Consider the following 23,240-nt stretch of genomic DNA (forward strand, 5'->3'; position numbering starts at 1 on the left):
CCAACGAGTCACCAACGGACTCCCACTAATCTCTAGCTCGATCTCATAAACACCCTACTGCAAACCTTACTTTCGACCCCTCAGGGCAGAAACTAGTCAACTGTGCAGACTCAATGTCTGCAATCCACTGCCTGGCAGCTATGGGGTCCTTCGCCCCGTGGAAATCCGGCGCACCACTGCCCCTGAAGTCCTTAAAGGACAGTGTGCGAGATCCCGACTGGCCAGATGCCATGTCGCCCCTGAATGCCCTGAGGCGATCCTCCATCAACTCAACTATCCCTTCCTTGATCGACCCGAAGATAACGGGGGCGACTCAAGGATGCCCCTGGCGATCTCTGACGCGATGAACTCGCGTAGCCCCTCATCTACTGGCTCGGAACCTGATCCCGAACCCGATCCCTCTCCTGAACTGCCAACTACTGGCCTCGAGCGTAGTATCACCATTATGAAATACATAAATAACAACCGTTAGCGATACTGATACTTCTTGAGGGATCACATCTACTACAAGTTCCCTGGTCTCATGTTGGCCTTCCTCTGTTTGGGTACAGATCCTCTGCTTTCAGTAGTACGGGCCCATACTACCTTCTTCAAGGACTGCCTCGACTCCACCAGATCCCTTTCACTACTGTTGATCACTGTTATACTCATCCTAGGCTTGCCCCAGGGAAATCTCTGACTCCACACTACCCGGTCCTCAGCTGCCGAAGGCCCCTTTGTAATACCAATTAGCCATTACCTGAATACCATCACATGTGATGAGGCTCAGATAATCCTTCGAGTAACAAACTCGTCCCTACCATGGTTAGACTCAGACAAGAGCTGCGCAATAGGGCCAAATCTAGCACTCTAAGATTATTCAACCCTGATCACAGGTGACGTGACATATTCACCTATTGGCTAACTCCCATCACTCAAAGTCCCACGAAGCACAAAGAAGGAAACATTCATACAAAAGGAGATAATTTCAAGCAATACCGCTCTCATAGAGAGAAACTGAACTAGCATACAGTGCTAACCTCATACTAAAAGGCATAACCTAAACAGGCTATCCTACTGCTGTCTACTCAATTCTAGCATGCAATTTTCGTACACTGAAACACATAAAGCAGGCACATAAGGCATCACTCCTAGATCCTTAGTCCTATTTTAGCATGCTGTTCTACTGAAACTGATAAACATAACATAACATAAACTTGTATAGGTACTTTGGGGAATACTTACTTGAGCTCGGCCGGTCGCGCACATCACACACTCTGTTCCTTCTTAAAAAATCTTTACTTAACCTTTTAGAAAACATTTTCTTTTTCAAAATCGTTTAATCCCTCGATTTGAGTTCAGACACCCCCGAAGCTGCGTCCGAATCCCTAAAACCAGGGCTCTGATACCAACTTGTAACGACCCATTTTTCACATCCAAAAATTTCATTTTTCAATCAATATTTAGTAAAATCATTTGTAAATAAACATTGTCTGATCAATCCATTTCATAAACATATACTATGTCTGAAAACCAAAACATGTAATCAATCAAAATGTCAGAGTACAAATCCCAGAATGTCTCGTGGTGCGGAAAAAAAGCGTGTGTGTGATGCGTCGCTACCGTGCCAACTCCTTCCCCTTGACAGAAGAGGTACCTGAAACAACAATTGAAAACCGTAAGCACGAAGCTTAGTGAGTTCCCCCACTGTACCGCATACCATATATCCACATTGCATACATACTGCCAGGCAATTCTAGGGTGCCCGACCTACCCGATACGGCCATTCTGGGGTGCCGACCTACCCGTGCGGCCATTCTGGGGTGTCGTCCTGCCCGTGTCAACCCATTATGGGGTGCTGACTACCCATGTCAAGCCGTTATGGGGTGCTGACTACCCTTCGGTCCTAACGACCGAACCTCGGGGACTGTTCCCCTTCTACTACCACTAACACATATAACAGATCATACTGGCATATAAACATTTCATCACGTACTGTCAGACATAGCTAGGGTGTCTGACCTACCCTTCGGTCCTAACGACCGAACTCTACTACTATCACATATAACATATCATGTCAGCATATAACATATCAGGTAGTAGCAAACCTAGATGATATCACAAAGACAATCATCTAACATACAACTCCTACTGATGGGCCGGCATTGTGGTCGTAGTCCCACCGCTACTGGAAGGTAACCTACCTCAAAGTAGCTGCTGATTTCAGCGGGAACTAACTGTCTACTGCTGTTGCTGCTGTTCCGAAAGTCCTCCAGCTATAATTCCTACAAAACGTTCAGTCAAACACTGCTAGCTGTACTTAGGGTAAAATGACCATTTTACCATTGACCAGGTCAAAGTCCAAGTCAAAGTCAACTTCCAGTTGACCCGACTCGCCGATTTGGCTTGCCAACTCGTTGAGTCCCTACCCATTCGATTGTCCTTAATCCTGTCTCTACTCGTCAAGTTAGGCATTGACTCGACGAGTTCTCCTTCAAAACGGATGACCAAAGGTCCTTCATCCTACTCGCCGAGGTGCATGAACAACTCGTCAAGTTCATCTTCATCTGATGAACACTCTATGTTGCGACTCGTTGAGTTGTATGAACAACTCCTCGAGTCTGTTCTTGAGGTAAGAAGATTGCCTTGGACTCGCCGAGTCAGGGCATTGACTCGCCGAGTCCCTCCATGGATGAGTCTGGCTTCCGACTCACTGAGTCCACCCATGACTCACAACTCCACTCAGCAAACACTATAAAGGGGAAAACTCGGGGACTCGCGACTCGACTCGCCAAGTCGTTCACATGCAATTACTATATACTCGATTTTGCTTGAATCCAGCTCATGCCATACATAGATCTGGGTTCTTAGGGCTTGATTAACACGTAAAGTTTCCAACTTTATGTGTAAATAAACACCAATGAAGGTTTTAGGGCTCAAAATACACTAAAAGAGTAGATCTAGGGCTTTCATGCAATATGGCTCCATAAAGGCAGTAGATCCGAGCTCCTAGGGCTCAATCATGTCTAGATCTAAAGGTTAATCGACTCATTACAACCCCTAATCCATAGCCAAGCTTGGGAAAATGGTTCAAGAAGGACTTTAATGGTGCTCTAAGGGACTTTAAGCATAAAAACAGAAGGAAACTGAGTTATACCTCAATGAATCTCTGAAATATCACCAAGATATCTGGCCTCCTTCTTCTCCTCTTGTTCTACCCTCCTTCTTTTCTCAAAATCTTCAAAGAAACACACACAAACACTCAAATCACAAAGGGGAAGGTTAGGGTTTGGCTAGGGTTGCTCTAAGAGTGCAGGGGGCGAGCTTAGGGGCGCATATGATGGTTTAAATAGGGTGCAAACTCTTCAAATTAGGGTTTCATCCAGACAGCGGGGACTCGCCGAGTTGCCAACTTAAACGTGATCAATGACCCGACTCTACTCGGCGAGTCTGGCCTACAACTCGCCGAGTCCAATGCTAAAAATGTAAATTACTTAGATAGATCATACGTACCAGGAACCAGCTGTTATATATATATATATATATATATATATATATATATATATATATATATATATATATAAACTGGTTCCAGCAGGTACCTAGTGGGTAGCAATTCTGGAAAAAAAAATCTAAAACCGACGGTTCCAAGGCGGTTTTGGTTTCGGTACCGGATACTCGGTTCCGATGCTCACCCCTAGTTTATATAAAAAACAAGAACATATAGTTTTGTTATGTGAGGCTAAATTAGGTTACTACATTCAAAGATAGTTTTTATCTCCAAGGAATAAAGGAGGCGTCCAGTGACAAAAGTTCTTGATGGCTACATATTTCTTTCATGAAAATAGATTAATACCTTATAAAATAGACAAATCTTTGATTTTGTTGAGCGGTTCTTTACAAAAGGCAAAATTCCAAGTGGGTGCAATTTTTTCTATATAACTTTGATATTTAACGTTCCAAATTTGGTTAACATTCAAATTTCAAGCCTATTAAATTAATTGGAGTTTAGTATAATACCATTTCAAAGATTTTTGCTAACAGACTAGCTAAAGTGGTGGAATCGTGAACAATTGATAGATTCCATACGCTCCCTTGTTGGTCAATAAAGTAATGCATTGGTAAATATTATGATTTTCGAGATTGACTTTGTTAAAATATATGATTCTCTTTCTAGGAGATATCTTGAGCACCAGGTTATAACATTTATGGGATTTGGTTAGAAGTCGATTCATTGGATTCGAGTGTGTTTAATGTCTGCTAGGTCCTTAGTTTTGATAAATGAGATCCCGATAAAAAAAAATTCATGTTAAGCATGGCCGGGATCAAGGGGATCAATTACCTTATTTTGTAACATCCCAAAAAATCATAGTAAAAATTTTCATTTTTAAAACCATGTTAATAATCCATAAATAATTCAAAACATTGTTCCAAAAGCCATAATGGTAATCAGACTATCCCAAAATCATTTACCAACAAAATATCCAATGATGATGTGTGTTGAAATCAGACAAAGTAATTTTCCCAACATCTTCATTTCTTATATCATTAGAGGATTAAGAAACAGAAGGCTTTCATATACTTACAATAGAAACCTTACTACATAAACCCTAATCTACACTCACAACTTTATCACTCAAAGCCTGGCCTAATCAGATCAACTGATATTACACCAGAATGAGGTATTCAACTCATCTAGATCAAAACAAGGTAAAAAACATTACAGACTATCACGATATGATCAAAGATTGAGAGAAAAAACAAGAGAAAACCCTAATCGTATGAACTGGAAGATGAGAGATCATCTCTGTCTTCACTCTCTCTCTTCTTTTATATCAGATACTCAAAATACGGATCCAACCCGATCCAAGACCTTGACCCGCGCTTTCCTTCCCTGCATTTACAATTTAATCCAAGAAAACATATTTTGTACACAATATACCCTACATTAACTTAATAAATAAATATGAGATTGTTTTTATTATTATTTTCAACATCCCCCCTCAATCGAAATATTTATTTTTCTTTCTTAAAAATATCAATAAGACCCATTTTCTTAGACAGAAAATCATGTTGTTTTATGCTCAAGGATTTAGTAAGAATATCTGCATTTTGTTTAGAAGAACTGCTCTTAATTGATTTTAAAACACCATTAGAAATTTTGTCTCTAACAAAATGCAAATCAATCTCAAAATGCTTTGTTCTTTCATGGAACACAGGATTAAGAGCTAACTTAATTGTTGAATCATTATCACAAATAACAGAAACTGAAATGAGATCTTTAACTTCTAGTTCAAACAAGACTTTTAATACCCAAATTATTTCACAAGTAATAGACCCTATAGCTCTATATTCAGCTTCAGTAGAAGATCTAGAAACAGTAGACTGTTTCTTACTCTTCCATGATATAAGGCAATTATTAAAATAAAGCATGTATCCTGATACAGACCTTCTAGTAGTCAAACATTTAGCCCAGTCTGCATCAACATACCCTTTTAATTCAAACTTATCAGATTTAGTTATTGCTACTCCTCTTCCAGGACTACTTTTTAAGTACCTTAAAAGTCTAAAAACAATTTTCAAATGATATTTCATAGGTTTTTACATGAATTGACTTAGTACTTGAACAACATAAGAAATATCAGGTCTAGTAACAGTTAGATATATAAGCTTACCAATAAGTTTCTGAAACTCAGTTTTATTACCAATTTGTCTCTAAAGGTGGATTTACAGGTTTACACCCAAGCATACCATATTCATGTAACAACTCTAAACAATACTTTCTTTGATTTAAACATAAGCCATTATCAATATTTACCACTTCAATTCCCAAAAAATATTTAAGAATACCAAGGTCTTTAATCAAAAACTGAGTTTTCATAAAATCCTTAATTCTTTTTAATTCAGTTTCACAGTTACCAGTTACTGTAATATCATCTACATACACAAGTAGTACAGTTACTGTACCATCGAATTTCCTAATGAACAACGAATAATCATTTATACTTTGTTGAAAACCAAACAAAAACAAAGATGCACACAACTTCTCATTCCATTTCCTAGGTGCTTGTTTTAAACCATATAATGATTTAGTAAGTTTACAAACCTTAGTATCATTAGCAGAAAAATATCCAGGGGGAAGGGACATATAAACATCCTCTGTGAGATCACCATAAAGGAAAGTATTATTTATATCTAATTGATATAAAGGCCATGAATTATGTACAAATAAAGAAATAATAATACGCACAATAACAATTTTAGCAACTGGAGAAAAATTTTCCTCAAAATCTATTCCTTCTCTTTGATTATAACCTTTAGCTACTAAGCGTGCTTTATACCTTTCTACTTCACCATTTGATTTATATTTAATTTTGAAAACCCATTTACAACCAATTGATTTTCTGTTTTTTGGCAAATTAGTTATTTCCCAAGTATGATTTCTATGAAGAGCTTCCATTTTTTCATTCATAGCCTTAACCCAATTTGCATCAGATAAAGCTTCTTTATAACTTTTAGGTTCAACAGACTTATTCAAATTAGAAACAAAACATTTTGTATCAGTATCAAGAAAAGAATAATTAACTGATCTTTCTATATCGTACTTATATTTTCCTTCAACAATATAATCAGCAAATTTAACTGGCATATGTGACTCTCGCCTAGACCTAGAAGCACCTAAAGACTGCTCAACAGAGGGAATTAAGGGTGAATAACTATTTTCCTCAGACACACCTGAAGAAGAAGAAGCAGAACCATCTGTAGGAGGAACAGTTTCCTCGCCACTACGGTTGACTGTCTCAATAGAGCTAACATCATCCAGGTGAGTGGCTACATCAACACCATCCAACTGAGATTCTACTCTCAGCTCATCAGGATTGATATAACCATTCAAATAATCATTAGTGTCAAATACATCATAGGAAAAAGGATCACTAGGGCCAAAAAAATCTAAAGTTTTATCAACAATTGTTGATTTTAACTTGTAAGGAAATACAGATTCATAAAATTTCAGATCCCTGGACATAAAAGAAGTGTTAGTGTCTAGATAAAGAAATTTATAAGCCTTTTTATCTGATGAATATCCTAATAAAATACATTTTTCAGCACGTTCTAAAAACTTATCAGTAACATTTTGTTTAACAGCAAAACAGAGACTACCAAATACTCTTAAATGATCAAAACTGGGAGTTCTTTTAAGAACACGTTCATAGGGAGACAAGCCATTTAAAACAGATGTAGGCATTGTATTTATCAAGAAAACAGATGTTAAAACTGCATCTCCCCAATATTTAACAGAAACTCCTGACTGAAACATAAGTGATCGTACAACATTGAGAATGTGTATGTGCTTTCTTTCCACAACTCTATTTTGTTGTAGAGTATAGGCACAAGATGTGTGATGAATGACACCACGTTCTATGCAAAAAAAATTCATTTGGTTATTAACAAATTCAGTACCATTTATCAGAACGAATAGTCTTAATATTAAAATTAAACTGATTTGATAGAATATTTACAAATGACTTAAAACAATCAAAAACTTCACTTTTAAATTTCAAAAGAAAAACCCAAGTGGCCCTAGTAAAGTCATCCACAATAGTTAAAAAATACTTAAACCCCTCAACTGAAGCAAGTCTATAAGGTCCCCAAACATCTAGGTGAACCAATTCACCAAGTTGACTTGATCTATGTTGACTAAAAGAAAAAGACTCTCTGGTCTGTTTGGCTTTATGACAAACATCACAAGGAGGAAGAGACTCATTTCCAAGTTTTAGTTTATCCTTTAATGTGTTTAAATCCTGGTCAGCTGGATGACCAAGTCTACTATGCCAAGTTAACTTTGAAACACAACATTTAGAGGCGGTTAAAATAGCAGAATTACCTGAGGGAACATGATCAACATAATGCAATCCCCTAGATTCTCTACCATTCTCCACCTTCTCTTTTGATTCTGAATCTTGAATTTTACAATTATGCTTAGAAAACACTACCTCACATCCATTATCCTTACAAAGTTTGTGAACAGAAAAAAGATTGACATTAAATTCTAGAACAACAAACACATCAAATAAAGTAAGATGAGAGGATAACTGAATATTCCCTATCTTATTTATAGGTGCAGAAGATCCATTAGGATGTTTTACAAGAAGATTAAGTCTAGACACATCCACCATGTCTTGTAATTGTGACTCAGAGGCTATCATATGTTGATTTGCCCCAGAGTCAACAATCCAACTATGAGAATTACTCGAACTAACAAAAGAATTACAACATTTAAACATAGAAGTACCTACCATTTTTGTAGCAACAGGTACATTTTCACTAGTAGAACTTTCACTAATGAGACGAAGAAACTTGGAATATTGATCACTTGTAAGATAGTGAACATCACTATAATGAGCAGACTCAGAAGGAACTACAGTAGAACTATTAGAGCCAACAGAGGATGAATTTACAGAAAATGACTTATTTTGACTATTACTTTCATTCTTTTGTTTGAAATCTTTTGGATAACCAATCAATTTATAACATCTTTCTATTGTATGACCTTTAAGATTATAATGTTTACACTGTAACCCTTGATTTCTAGACCTAGTTTGACCATGTCCTTTTTTAAAGTCACTAATCTTAATATTAAAAACAAAGACATGTGGTTTAGACGAGGTATGAGAGCTCAAACCATTCTTTTGAAGAGATTCTTCTCTAGAAAGAATAGAAAAAGCACTTTTGACATTAGGTAAAGGTTCCATTAAAATAATATGACTCTTAACTTGATTATATACCTCATCAAGACCACTAAAAAACTGCTTTAGTTTCATTAATTTTGAATGATCACTAAGCTTAGTAGCAGCCTCACACACACATTCAGTTAAACTAGTTAAACCATCAAACTCCTTCCATAAAGAATCAAGTTTACTGTAGTAATCAGAAAGAGAAGAGCCATTTTGTTTGAAGGTATTAATTGGTTCATGGATATTAAAAATCACAGAACCATCAGCCTTATTATAAGTCTCAAACAATTCATCCCAAATATCTTTAGCCTTATCTGAATAAACATGACTAGCATATATAGTTTTAGAGATTGACCCTAATATCCAATTACACACAACAGCATTAACACGTTCCCATTTAGCAGATTTTGATTTATCAGTGTTTTCAAGAGTAATAGTACCATCAACAAATCCCAATTTATTTCTGGCCTTAAGACCTCGAGACATAGCACTACGCCACAAATGATAATTTTTATTACCAGTCAACTTAATTGTTATTATAGATGTAACTGCATTATCAGAGGGATGAACATATAAAGGGTCATCAAAATCAACCGGACTATCTTTAAGAGTACCACTCCCTTCAGGTGTTTCACCAGCCATGGTTATTCACAGAAAATACACAAACACAAACTAGCAAACAAATAAACAACAGAAAACAGACACCAGTGTTGATATAACGTCCAGATGGTCACCACAATATGTCGAGGCCTATGACAATCAACACAGAGTCAATAAACCAAGAATCAATTGTAAGAACACAAACAACTAACTGGTGTACTCAAGACAACAACCAGGATCTCACACATTTACTACTAAAGAAACAGAAAAAAAGGAACAAGAAACCCTCACAGTGCAATAGGCAAATGAGTTAGTTCGAAATCGACTCCCTGAATCCATTCCCTACAAGGGTTTATCGGTGATGAAATCCGACCGGAAGAGGATTATTTCAGATTAGAGGGATTAATCGACCGCTTCCAAAGTTTAAATCCAAAAGATCGATTACAGCAAGATCTGAACATGAACAACAACCTGCAAGATGAAACAAAACACTCGCAGTACCAGGATCTTAAATAGCCACTCTAAATAAGGGAAAAAAAACCTAAATCAACTCAGATTCAAATAGAAAAGAGCTTAAACAAACTGGAAGACAAACCTTTTCAAATCGTTGAACGATGAACACCACAACTGAAGCGTCAGGATCAAAAACAACGAGCCTTACAACTCTGATACCATGTTGAAATCAGAAAAAGTAATTTTCCCAACATCTTCATTTCTTATATCATTAGAGGATTAAGAAACAGAAGGTTTTCATATACTTACAATAGAAACCTCACTACATAAACCCTAATCTACACTCACAACTTTATCACTCAAAGCCTAGCCTAAGCAGATCAACTGATATTACACTAGAATGAGATATTTAACTCATCTAGATAAAAACAAGGTAAAAAACATTACAGACTATCACGATATGATCAAAGATTGAGAGAAAAAACAAGAGAAAACCCTAATCGTATGAATTAGAAGATGAGAGATCATCTTCGTCTTCACACTCTCTCTTCTTTTATATCAGATACTCAAAATACGGATCCAACCTGATCCAAGACCTTGACCCGCGCTTTCCTTCCCTGTATTTACAATTTAATCCAAGAAAACATATTTTGTACACAATATACCCTACATTAACTTAATAAATAAATATGAAATTGTTTTTATTATTATTTTCAACAATGTGAACAATCACACCTTCGCCTTGTCCCGATCATCTGATGTACCTGAAACCATGAAATCAAACTGTAAGTCAAAGCTTAGAGAGTTCCCCCAAAATAGCCCATGCAACGTAACATATACAAACATACATGATGGGTCCACAGTCATCGGACTCGATTACCCCTAAGCCCATAATATAAGTCTTGATTGCCCTCCTTGAAATATCCAGTATGCTCAAGAGTCATATTAAAGTGATGTTACTAATTAATATATGATACTCATGGGTCACACTAATAACAACTTCATAAAATTGATTACTTATTAGAAATTGATATTAATAAATATTCAGTAAACTCTTATAATAAATTAGAAATGATTTATATCTTGGAAATAATAATTCTCATTAGCATGTAACATATTAAATCATATGGTATGATTTATTAAGTCATGTACAACATTCTGGACCATAAGGACCTTTGTATTTTACCAAAAGGTTGAGTTCTATATTTTATAAAATAAATTTTTAAAATTTATAAAACAAGTTTATAAAATTTATAAAACAAGTCATCATTTTATATCTCAAGACCATGGGTAGTAAGAAAGAAAAGGTTGAGTTCACTCTATATCTTAAGACCATGTCTTAAATCACGGGGGACATTTAGGTCTAGAGAAATGATGAGCTAAAAGTAATAAGTTTGTTAGGTAAAGATTATGCGAAAAGGCTTTCACTCTTTCTCTTTTGAAGACACCAAAAACATAACATGCAGTATGCATGTATACTCTCTCCCCTTTGTTCATCTTTTAATTGAGGATTACTTGCATCTCATGTTCTCTCTTGAAGTTCATATTTGCATATGAACTTTAAGCTTAAGATTTTTTTTACGAGACTAGCATCTTTAATGAAGTTGGATTATTATTGGTTTCTCAAAAGTTCTATATTATTCATCAACTTCCAAGTCTCCCAAGAGGACCCAAACAACTAAAAAGGTTGTTATTTCTTCATCTTCTTCTTTGGTGCTTGTTTTCTTTCCAAACTTTGCAAGAAGATTCATGGTTGGTTATAACTAGTTTATAATTGTTCAACATTAATCAAGTCTTCCCTTGCTAAAATCTTGCTTTTGAAACTAATTTTTGAATAAAAAATTGAAAAATTGCTATCAACAGCTACCTTGCAAGTTCGGTTAGATTTTTTTGATTTTTGGAAATCTTAGTTTTTGGAGAATATGGATAACTTGGTTTTGTATAAAAACAAGTTCATACATATTTTCTATGACAACTTTATAATTGTTATTTTTTTATGTGAAAAAAGTGTCATGCATCTTTTGTCATATAAAGTTGTCTTAGAAAAACAAATGTTGTAATGAGAAATGAAGTTGGAGCCATTCTTTGAAGACCAAAGAGCAATTTTCGAGTTTAAGAGCATGTTGAAACTTTGTGACAATTTTTGAGAAGTGTTACTAATGTTATTTCTTAAGGGTTGTTGGCTCACAAAAAATGTCATTAGTTGGTTATGTTCATGCACATTTATTTTTATACATGTTTGTGTTGTTTATTTTATACAATTATTATGTGTGGTTGATAAACTAGTTTTTCACATGCTAAAATAATATTTGGACAAAATAAACATCACATGGAGTTTGGTTTTAAAATTTTTATAATGTGGACATAAGAGGTAACAAGTTATTGTTTTAAAATAAAATCTGATTTTATAAAAACGTTAATAACGTCAAATTTTAAACTACTCAAATATAAGTTTTAAAATGGTAATTTTTGTAACTTATATAAACTCCAAATATATAATTAACAAAACAAATTTTTATTAAAGATATAAAAGGTTCAAATGCACTCAAACTTAATGCCGGTTATTCAAATTGAATAACGTCAAATTATATAAAAACTAACTCTTTATGTAGAACATTTAAACATGATTTTCTTTTGAAAAATGGTACCATGGTTTATTATATGCATGTAATAACCATGATATCATGTGTTTTTAAAACTAGAAGTATAAACATATAAAAGACTCTTTTAAACCTCAGTTCTATGCAATCCATATTGAGGAACACTCGCATGTCTCTTGTATGCATTAGTGATATAAATGTCACCTAACCGCTTGGTGTTATCTTTTGATGGTCGGGGTTGCTTCACGATTTCTCTAACCAAGTTATAAGCTGATTACACATGTTTTTCAAATTGGATGATATGATCGGAAATCTTTTGTGATGAAGGATACCTAAGCAAGAGAGTTCCGAGGTATATATGGGATCAAACATGTGTAATAAAATTTGTTATTAGCGATCCCATAAATCTAGGAATTATATACTAAAATATAATTGACAATCAATATCTATCGGGTTGAATTCAAATGGATGGAATAAATGATACCTAACCATTTATTTGTTTTGCAACTTGGATCCTAGATTTTGATAAGTAATGTTTTTCGAAACTAAAAGAGTATTAATTATTAAAGAGTTTAAATATTAAAAATACTAAATGAATTTTGTTAAAATTTTGTAGTTAAATAATTCATTCTCACTACCATGAATTCTCACTCTTCCTTAATGATTTAGTGAAACACTAAAATTCACTAAATAAAACTTCAATGAATGGGTTCATTTCTGAAGAGACAATCTCGTGAAAGATATGAAATCGTATACACTTAAAGGTCCTAGTCCTAAACAATTTGCTTTAAGCAATAAACTTGAAAATGATACATAGTAAAGGTATCATTGTGATGTTAAAGATGTTTCTAACATCAAACTAGGAATAGTTATTCCTGACCTCCAGGAAGTCTTGAATAATTTAAACATATCTCTAATGATATAATGGGTTAAGAAATATACCAATAAATATGGTGATATTTTGTTTTAAACTAGTTCAAAAGTTTGGAATAGTGAAAGGCTAAAAGAGTCACCTTGCGTGATCTAAGAGGCCTATGTTTTATGGATTAAACACTTTTAAGCTCAAGAAATTTAATAAGGCCCACATAGACGGATCTTATTTCTTTTGTGGAGAAATTTGACACTGGAAGAGGATCTGCTCCTCTTATCTGGAAAGAAAGTCTTGAAGAGACAAGTACTTCGGGTATATACTAGATAGGACTAATACTTTTTATATAACACTTAGGTGCATGGTACTTAAATATTAATCTAATATTTATAAATGGCTTGCAGATATTTACAAAAGAGTAAACAGCTGAGCATAATCAAGTTGGAGCTACACTCTCAGAGTTTAGTTTATCGATTATGATAGGAACATAATGTGCTTAAAATATAAAACAATGTTTAGTTTGGAACAATGTATGTTTTAATTTAGTTTGTCTAAATATATGTCTCGAATATCTTAATTTATAAATGATTGACTATTTACTTAAATTTTTTTTCATAAAATTATTTTTATGAGACTAGATCTCCTAATAAGGATTATAAAGTGAATATCAATGTTCCATAAATAACAAGTTCTTTACGCAAAATAGTTTTGACTTAAACTTGTTTTAAATCAAGCTCATCTTTGATATTGTTATCTTTATTATATAAATGAAATTCACATATTCAAATTCAAGAAAAGGATCTTTGAAGGCAAATAATGTAGTTTATTTAACATATGTAAATCTTATTTATATATAAAAGATTCCTAATGATGTTTTCACTAAGTAGTACATAAAATAATTACAAAGGAACTATACACTATGGTGTATGACTTCCTTTCTAATGAATGTCTAAGATTTAGCACAACATACCAAATTAACTTTATTAACAACTATAGTAGTTAAAAATTATTTTTTACATAATTATGAAATATTTGTTAAAGGTTTCAAACATAACGTTAAAATACAAACCGGTAAGAACTACCTATGGCCTTAATCATTATAAAGGATGAATTAAATCTTACTTGGTATGATTTAATTTCTAATCAGTAGAAATGATCTCCTTTTATTGGGATAACACCTAGAACACTATCACTTTTACCTTGGGTACAAACACCAACGAACTAGTAGATATTAGATTTTCTTTATAAGACTTCGTATGGAAAGGCTCCATCCCTATATTTCTTAAATATTTTATGGATTTAAAGCCTATGTTGGAATAAAGCTTTCAAACCCAAAATCTACTAAATACATATTATATAATACTATAAATGTGTCTTAGATCATTATATGAAAACCCACCAAGAATAAGTTATCTTAATCCTCTGATATCTGAGTTAGCAGAAAGCAAGCTTTTAATGACAAAGCAAGTGGGAGGTACATGGAACTTGAAGCAACTCAAGAACCATTACCTGATGAAGTAATTGTTGTCACTAGTTTTAACAAGGATTTTTAAACTTGAATAATGGCTATTCAAAAACACAAATTGTCCGCATTCGTGGTAGAAATCATCTATTACTTGAGAAATGTGGAATCTCTCATTGATGAGCTTTTATTGATGGTTTCTGGAAAATCCATTAATTACCAAGATGCTATTCTACATCTCGAATCTTATTAATGACTTAGAGTCATGAGCATGAGATGTAATCCATGTATGATCATCAAGTATGGTCTTGATTGAACTTCCTCTCCATAGCAAGGTTAGAAGGAGTAGGTGATTCCTCTAGAAAGAATACATTACACGGATAACCATACACATTTAAAGCAAGACTTGTTATAAAATGAATTTTTCATACTATGTAATTACTATGGTCCTTATCATACTCATGACAATGACTATGATCAAACATTTTTCACAAGTAGCTATGATTAGATCAACAAGGATATTATTTACTATAAATCATATTCTTAATATGACATATAGCAAATAGATTTGCTATATCATACTCATGACATTGACTATGATCAAACCTTTTTCACAAGTAGTTATGATTAGATCAAAACGATATTATTTACTATAAATCATATTCTTAACATGACATATAGCAAATAGATTTCAAGAAAGTCCGGTTTTCTTAATAGACATCTAATTTAAGATATCTATATAGATTAGCCTGTAGGTTTTCTTAATCCATGTTATCCTAGAAAAATGTGTGAAGATTGAGATCCACTTGTGTATATAATACAAACATCTCAATGTTGTAATCATCATTTTAATATGAAATCACAAGGTGTGCTTTTATATCAAAATGAATAGAACATGTGTGTTTACTAAGAACTACTGGGAGCACAGTGACATTACTAATCTTGTATGAGTGAGACATACTTAATCATAAGAAATTACATTCTGACCATGCCAGATTTTTTTCACCTTGACTCGAAATGTGTTTCTAAAATGAAAGACTTAGGAAGAAAAAGATACATTCTTGGAATGTAAAATCTACAAATATGGATAAAATGAATGTTAAAAGTTATATATATATATATATATATATATATATATATATATATATATATATATGTATATATATATATATATATATATATATATATATATATATATGGTCAATATCTTGAAACGGAACAAGACACAAAATTCTTTTGGAGGAATCTTGGCATTATCACGTGGAACTTATTTTGAACCTGACTCAAAAGGACCTAGCTCATAGGTTTGAACTAGCTGAAAGGATTTATATTCGATTTTCTTGCTAAATGAATCCATCATTTAATCCATATTATGCATAATACATTATATATGATCATGCTATGAGCATATCATAATATACCAATGAAATACATGGTTAAGTCACTGGATGACTATAGAAACATTCTAAGAGTACTTTAGAAGAACTAAAAGAATGTATGTGAGACAATTATTTTAGAATAAAATCCTCATGTAAAGAGCTACAAAATATTTTGATTTCTAAGCGAATATAGATAATTATAAATTATAATTGGATTATGACTTCATTATGGGATAAAAAGTAAGTTTACGTGGAATGAGGTCCAAGAAAAAATAAAGTACACAATCTACCACAAAATAAGAATACACTACTTTAGAAGTTGAAATCTAATAAGATTGGATGAATGAGTTCATCGAAAAACTATGTCGATTTCTGCCATTCAAGGACTACATAGAAATCTTTGTGAGTTTGATCGTATACTTGATCAAGCTAAGAGACACTATGTCACGAAAGAACACCAATCATATACTCTAAAATATTTAACTATACCTAGAGTAAAGTCAAATATTGAGATGATAGTATTCACCGAATCAGACAAATTAAGTTTAGTCGAACTCATTAATAATGTCTTTCTTCTAAGATAAGTATGAATGGTCACACTTCAGCTATAAGACTTTATTTTTCTAGAAATGGGATTTTGATTTGGATTTAGTATTTGGATATTGGAACATTATGGCAACAATTATTATATAATGTTTTCATATACTGGGATATGATCGTAACATCAATACTTGTTGTGTTCTATATTAACATGTTTAATCCATGAATAATGTTATTATTCTAAAAGTTCATAGTCGGTTATAATTATGGGAGAAATTATGAAGTAAGACTAATATGAATTGGATTGGTTGAATTTCACCGGATTAATGTAGGTAGTGGGTTGTAACCAAGTTTCATAGGTACTTTTCAGAGAACTTGTATTGAACTGACATGCATCAAGATCATCTTATGGATCACTATCATGAATTAGACTTGATTAAAAGGTACTACCATTGTATCCTTAGCACTATAGATAAATAGTGGGACTTAAGTGTAGGGAGTACTATGATTAGATATGGTCATCCATTGGTCCTTAACCGGACAGCTATAAAATCCATTTTCAAGTATGGTGTGAACTATGCAAGAGGACTATGTAGTCAATATGGGATTTGTTCATTTTTTGTGTTGAGAGATAGACATATAAAGTGCCTTACCAAAAGTTGAACACCAAATGAGTCTAATCTCGATTCCTATCTCATGTTCAACATGATGTCTATGACAATGGGATTACTGATAAACTTACCTTATACACCAATTGTAGCTTTGAGCATATGGGAATTGGGTGTTGATAGAATGGCACACAACCATATGTTAGGAGAAGTGAAATGTTGCTAGACATTCACCATTGTCTATATAAGTCTAATAAAAACCCAACTCTCTCGGCCCTCAACTTATGTCTGGATTGCTCCCAAGCCTACAAATTAAGTCTGGATTGCCCTCACGTCCCTCAACTTATCTCTAAATTGCTCCCGAGCCCACATCATAAGTCTGGATTGCTCTCTCGACCCTCAACTTATGTCTGGATTGCTCCTGATCTTGTTGGATTCTGCACAAAGCAGTATCCCCTCAACCCAACCACACCATGTCGACATATTCAACATTTAAACACATAACCAACAAATAGATAATCATGCAGATCTACCAGTCTAAAAGAAAACTACAACATAGCAACATCATATATACCTGATCCGGCATTGGTGCCTTCGACCCATGAGTACAGAGAGGTCCTAAAAAAAACCTCATCCTGAACCTAGCCATTGATACAAAACGTGTCCCTACCTCTTCTTTATCTTCCCGAATGAAAGAACCCAAGTCCTTCATCTCTGATTCCCTAATTACAACTATAAACTAACTATCCTATTGTCTTTAGATACGAACTCCAAGTTAATTCACACTTGAAAATATTTCTGATAACACAAGCGGTTCTCCCCGACTTGGAATCAGCCACTCCCTAACTACTTCAAGAATTCCATTATACGTCCATGCATGCTTAACTACGGAGTTCAGATGGGATCCAATGCATTAGTGTCGGTATGATCACATCCACAATGCCGCCGATTGATACAACTCAAAAATTATGAAACATCCTCAACCACTGAACCAAACCCATGCAAAAGTGCATCCATCATACCCTGAAGTAGGATGATAATCAATAATAACTCTACCCTTACCAATGATGGAGATTGGTTCAACGAGTAAACCGACCCTTCAATTGATATTCAACCTAAGCGACACACACTCCTCTTAACTCTATTTTGTTGTCCCATAAGGGACAACCGGCTAAGATCTATTCCATTGAAGTCCAAGACCTTTACTCGATCCAATTATGGCCCGCTATCCTAATAAAAGAAACTTCCAAAACTAAGTGTTACAACTCTCCCCCACTTAAAGTAGATTTCATCCTCGAAATCCGTCTTGGTTAGAATCCATGAAACAAAGCCAACATATTCCATAAGCTCCCTCTAACCAGTTTGAAATCAAGGAATCTTATAGAGAAAACTCGATGAAATACTCATAAACCCACAACTACCAATAAATAACCAAATAACTTGAAAATACTCAACTGCAACAACTTTCTTTCTCTCCCTAACTAGCTGATGATCATCCACTCTTCATACTTATCCCATGTCTCTAACCAGGAACACCACCAAACTGAGTATAACAATACTCAAAATATTCCTATCAAAAATTTCAACCCAAGCTCAGAAACCGCCAAAAAGTTCTTAGATACACACTTGACTTCCTGCCATTTCATCACCATCCCACCGCTCTCACGAGTGTGTCAGTGGTCAACCCAGAAGAAAATCTTAGGCGACATACATATTCCCATGCACTCAATATATAGTTGAACTAAAAATTCATCCAAGGTTCCTACAACTAACCCTAACACTGGCAACTCGACTCACTTGAAACCAATCTCGCAACAACAAATAAGGAGCCACTGATAAAAATGGTAATTTATCCAACAAGTCAAAATCCTACCAAAAACCAACCCATACCCGTCGGCTATTGAGCCATCAAAAGTATTCCCATAGTACTCAAAATTACCAATTATGCCAAAGACCAAAGTAGTTACACCATGTGGATCTCCATGACATAACTACTGACCCAACACATAAGTGAAAGCCATGAGGGCCCACGCCACGTCGTAACACCATCCAACCAATGGAATGAGAAGCTCATGGTTCCACACTGTTCTTGCCATCACTAAATCCCAGCCACGAAGATTCTTGATCAGTGCCTGGTAGGCACGACCATCATCCCACCAACCTAAAGGAATCCAGTCAACATCCCACTTAACACTTACCAAAAACCAGAAAATCCATACAACACTACAATACGCAAACCTTCCACAGTCTCACAACGATTCCTGGTATGACCTAACTCATTCTATAGAATTTTACGAGCCAAGTCGTAGACATATAGACTTCCACACCCATTTACCAACCAAGTGAATGTTATGACTACCCTGTAGTCTTACAACACTTCCATAACTTCCATGGTCCTATCCCATAGTGTTGCTAACCACCTACAAGAATACCTAATCAAAGATCAATAAGAGTTGAGCCCCCAACATGTTGAACCCTATCAGACGTTCAGGTAGTGCTACAAACCCCAAAGCCTTCATCAGACAAGAACAGGCATAGAGGTCCTAACACAACCCTCATACTGAACCTAGACCTAGATCTAAAATGTGTCCCTACCTCTTTTTTACGTCCCCGAATGAGATAATCCAAATTCTTAATCTTTGATTCTCTTATTACAACCAAAAACTAACTATCCACTTGTCCTTAGATACGAACTCCAACTTAATTCACACTTGAAAGTATTTATGATACCCCCAAGCGGTAATCCCCCACTTGGAATCATCCACTCCCTAACTACTTCATATTAATTGAGGAGTTGATGTGTAACATCCTGTTTCGGATCGTTTTGTGATTCAGCGATCGTCGGCCGCAATCCGAGTATGAGAAGGTTTTGAGGCTTTGAAGGAGAAAGGTTTAGCCCTTTTTTAGATAGGGATAAGGTAGGTTGTGTGATGAAAGGTTTCGGGTTGTGCTTTAGAGCCCAAGAGTATCGATGAAGGCGTTGGCTCGATCTTTTTTGAATTTCGGGTTTTTGTTCGTGGAGCTTTGAGGCTGTTATGAGTTGTTAGAAGGGTAGGGCTTCTCGCCACCTTTCTGTGGATATAAGTTTCGTCAGGAACAGAAATTACAACGAGGAAGTTATGATAGTTGAAGTTTTAGCAAGTTTAGTCCTTATTGAGAAATGGGTGGCAATTCAGTACGCGGGGTGTAAGCATGTGTACGCTCGGTGTACTCATGTGCGTAGCAGGAACGCGGAGGCCACCTAGTACGTTGGGCGTACTAGGCTTAGAGTGTAAACCATAAATGACTTGTGTGTCCCTATTTAAGGAAAATTATGGCCTCATTTCCAGCCTCCAACTCCCCTCAAACCCTAAATCCCGTTTCCATAGCTTATGTGGGTATTGTGGCTTACTGAGTGTTTTTATGGAGTTTATTTGTGACGAAGGAGCCTTGAAGGAAGGAGATTTGGTGTCCAATCTTTTCGATATGAGTTATACTCTTGTTGGTGCATCTTCCAGAGTACTAGAGGCCGATGTGCAACAACAACATTTATAGGATCTGTTCTCATCCAAGGTGAGTCTTCTTACTATACTTACCTGAGTGGTAATTTATGTGTGACCAGAGGGTCTTATTCAAGTTATTGACCGGAGGGTCATATTCGTGTCATCAAACCGGAGGGTCCTATTCACGTTATTGACCGGAGGGTCTTATTTGCTTATTTTCTTATACTCATATATGTGTTATTATGCATTCTGTCTTTGTGACCTATGTTGTGATATCATTATGTGTATGTATTGAGATACGACCGAAGGGTCCATCCCGAGCTGTGAGACCGGAGAGTCTTCACTAAGACACATGAACGGAGGGTCCTTATCGAGATATAGCCACGAGAGGATAATTATTTGTGTATGTGGTATTTTGGTGAACTCACTAAGCTTCGTTCTTACCATGTTGACTTAAATGTGCTTTAGGTACTTCTGTAGATTCCAGGAAGGTGGAGGCACGAATATACACATCTGTCGGCTTATGGAGATTTGAGGATTTTGGGATATTCTGATATTGTTTTGATAATAACTTACAATTTATATGATGACTTGAATTTATGAGTAATAATTTGAGAATTAAAAATGAAAATTTTTTCTTGAAAATTGAGGTGTTATAATTTGGTATCAGAGCCTTGGTTTGAGGGATTCGGGCACACCCTCGGGTACGCTTGGAATCAAACTGGGGAGTTGATAATTTTCAAAAAGAATGATTTTTCATCACATGATTTTCCGAAGAGATTAAAGAGTTTTGAAAGCAGATCTGAAGCGGTGTGTACAATCATCCATGAGCCCGAGCGGTGATTTCCCAAAATACCCTTACTTGATTATGTGTGGTTATTATGAGCTCATAGAGCTGCATGGTCGTTTAGGGCTAGGTATCTGCTCAGAATTGCATGCTAGTGTGCCAGCTTAGGTGAGATGCCTTTTATACCTGTTATGTGAGCTGGTAGTTACAAATCTCCAAGGAGCTGAGAGGTAGGATTGCCTGAGTTCGGTAATGCCTTTTGTGTTGTGGATAAAGCAACTGGAATTAGATGCTAGAGTGGTTTTATGTGTTGGTGAAGGCTGCTCGATGCCTGAATGCTACTTGCTTTGTGATTTGGGGAACTCATGATTGATGCGAGTAAGCTAGAATAGCTAACTCACATTATGGGGAGTTCTTCAGTAGCTGATGGCAAAGAAGTGTGAGAACCTAGGAGAGCCTAGAGAGTATTTTCAGTCTGATGAGTGTGTTGTTTAGAGACGAGAATTCGTTGGGGAGCGAGCATGTGAAATGGGATTGATCGATTGGGAAAGTTGAGCAGCTACTTAGAAAATCTGGGACGATCCTTGTGGAAAATATGGGTAAATATGGAAAGGTAGTATGGTCCCGTACTACTGAAAGCAGAGGACCCATACTAGAAACAAGGAGAATTCTAGAGGTTCTAAGAATCCGATTGAGGAGAGATAACATGGTTTGGGTACCATGATTCGTAGCAGAGTGTGTTTCCGTCTTTACCAGTTATCCGACTGTGGTTGTTCAGACGGAGGGCGAATATGGTAAATTGTGGTGCGAGAGGGCCATGTCGGTCGAGATTAAATGGAGTATAACTTGCGAGTAAAAAGTGATCTTAGGTCTCGAGAGATTTGATTGGTGAGGTGCTAGTTGGAGTTGTAGGACTCAAAAAGGAAGTGGAGATGATGCGTGTGAAGGATTACAATCTGAGTTGAGTGATTGGCCGATGGATTGTGATGGAAAATTATATGACGAGGATTAATTTATTCCCGCTTTCCTTTTTGGAAGGAAGGGTGAGTGAGCTTCTGATTTCAGAGATTAGAGGAAGACCCTGTGGGGTACCAAATAGTTGTGGTATTAGCATCAAAGGGATTTTTGTGGTATGAGTTCCTTGAGTTATTTCTTATGATGAGAGGGAGTTATCAGTGGGCACTATGACAGAAGAGGAGAAGGATGTGCCACAAATGATCATGGTAAGGCGTATTCTAGCAACAGTTCTAGGTAACCAGGGGGAGTATCTCGGGACGACGACTTTCGTTGTATATGCCGCAAATCGACTGTGAGAGAAAGGTCTTCTGTTTGCATGCCGATTCTTGCGATGGAGTGTTGGTTGAGGAATCAGAGAATGAAGTGTGCGATAGTCCATTAATTCCTGATAAAGAGTCATTGCTATTTTGGGAATGTTGAAATATTTGTCTGTGCAGCCGAATGAGATTTTGGGTGGCTGGAGGTAGTCACATTGGGAAGTTTCTGAGGTTTCCATCTTAGATTCTGAATACTTGGAGTTTCTTGGTCTTTATCTGGAAGGTCATCGAGTGCTGCATGGTACATTCCAAGAGTCGGGTGTGGTATATCTGGTGAGCCAGTCTATAGTGTCGTCTAGTTGGTATGCCAATTGGCAATGGTTCGAACCCTAAGTGGGGGAGAACTGGGTACTTTGATGTGAGGATCATCACTTCTGTTATGTTGCAGTTCAAAAGATTGTTATATGACACTT

The sequence above is a fragment of the Lactuca serriola genome, chromosome 5 (assembly GCF_051521515.1).
Source record: "Lactuca serriola cultivar US96UC23 chromosome 5, Lser_US96UC23_V15, whole genome shotgun sequence".
Classification (NCBI taxonomy): domain Eukaryota; kingdom Viridiplantae; phylum Streptophyta; class Magnoliopsida; order Asterales; family Asteraceae; genus Lactuca; species Lactuca serriola.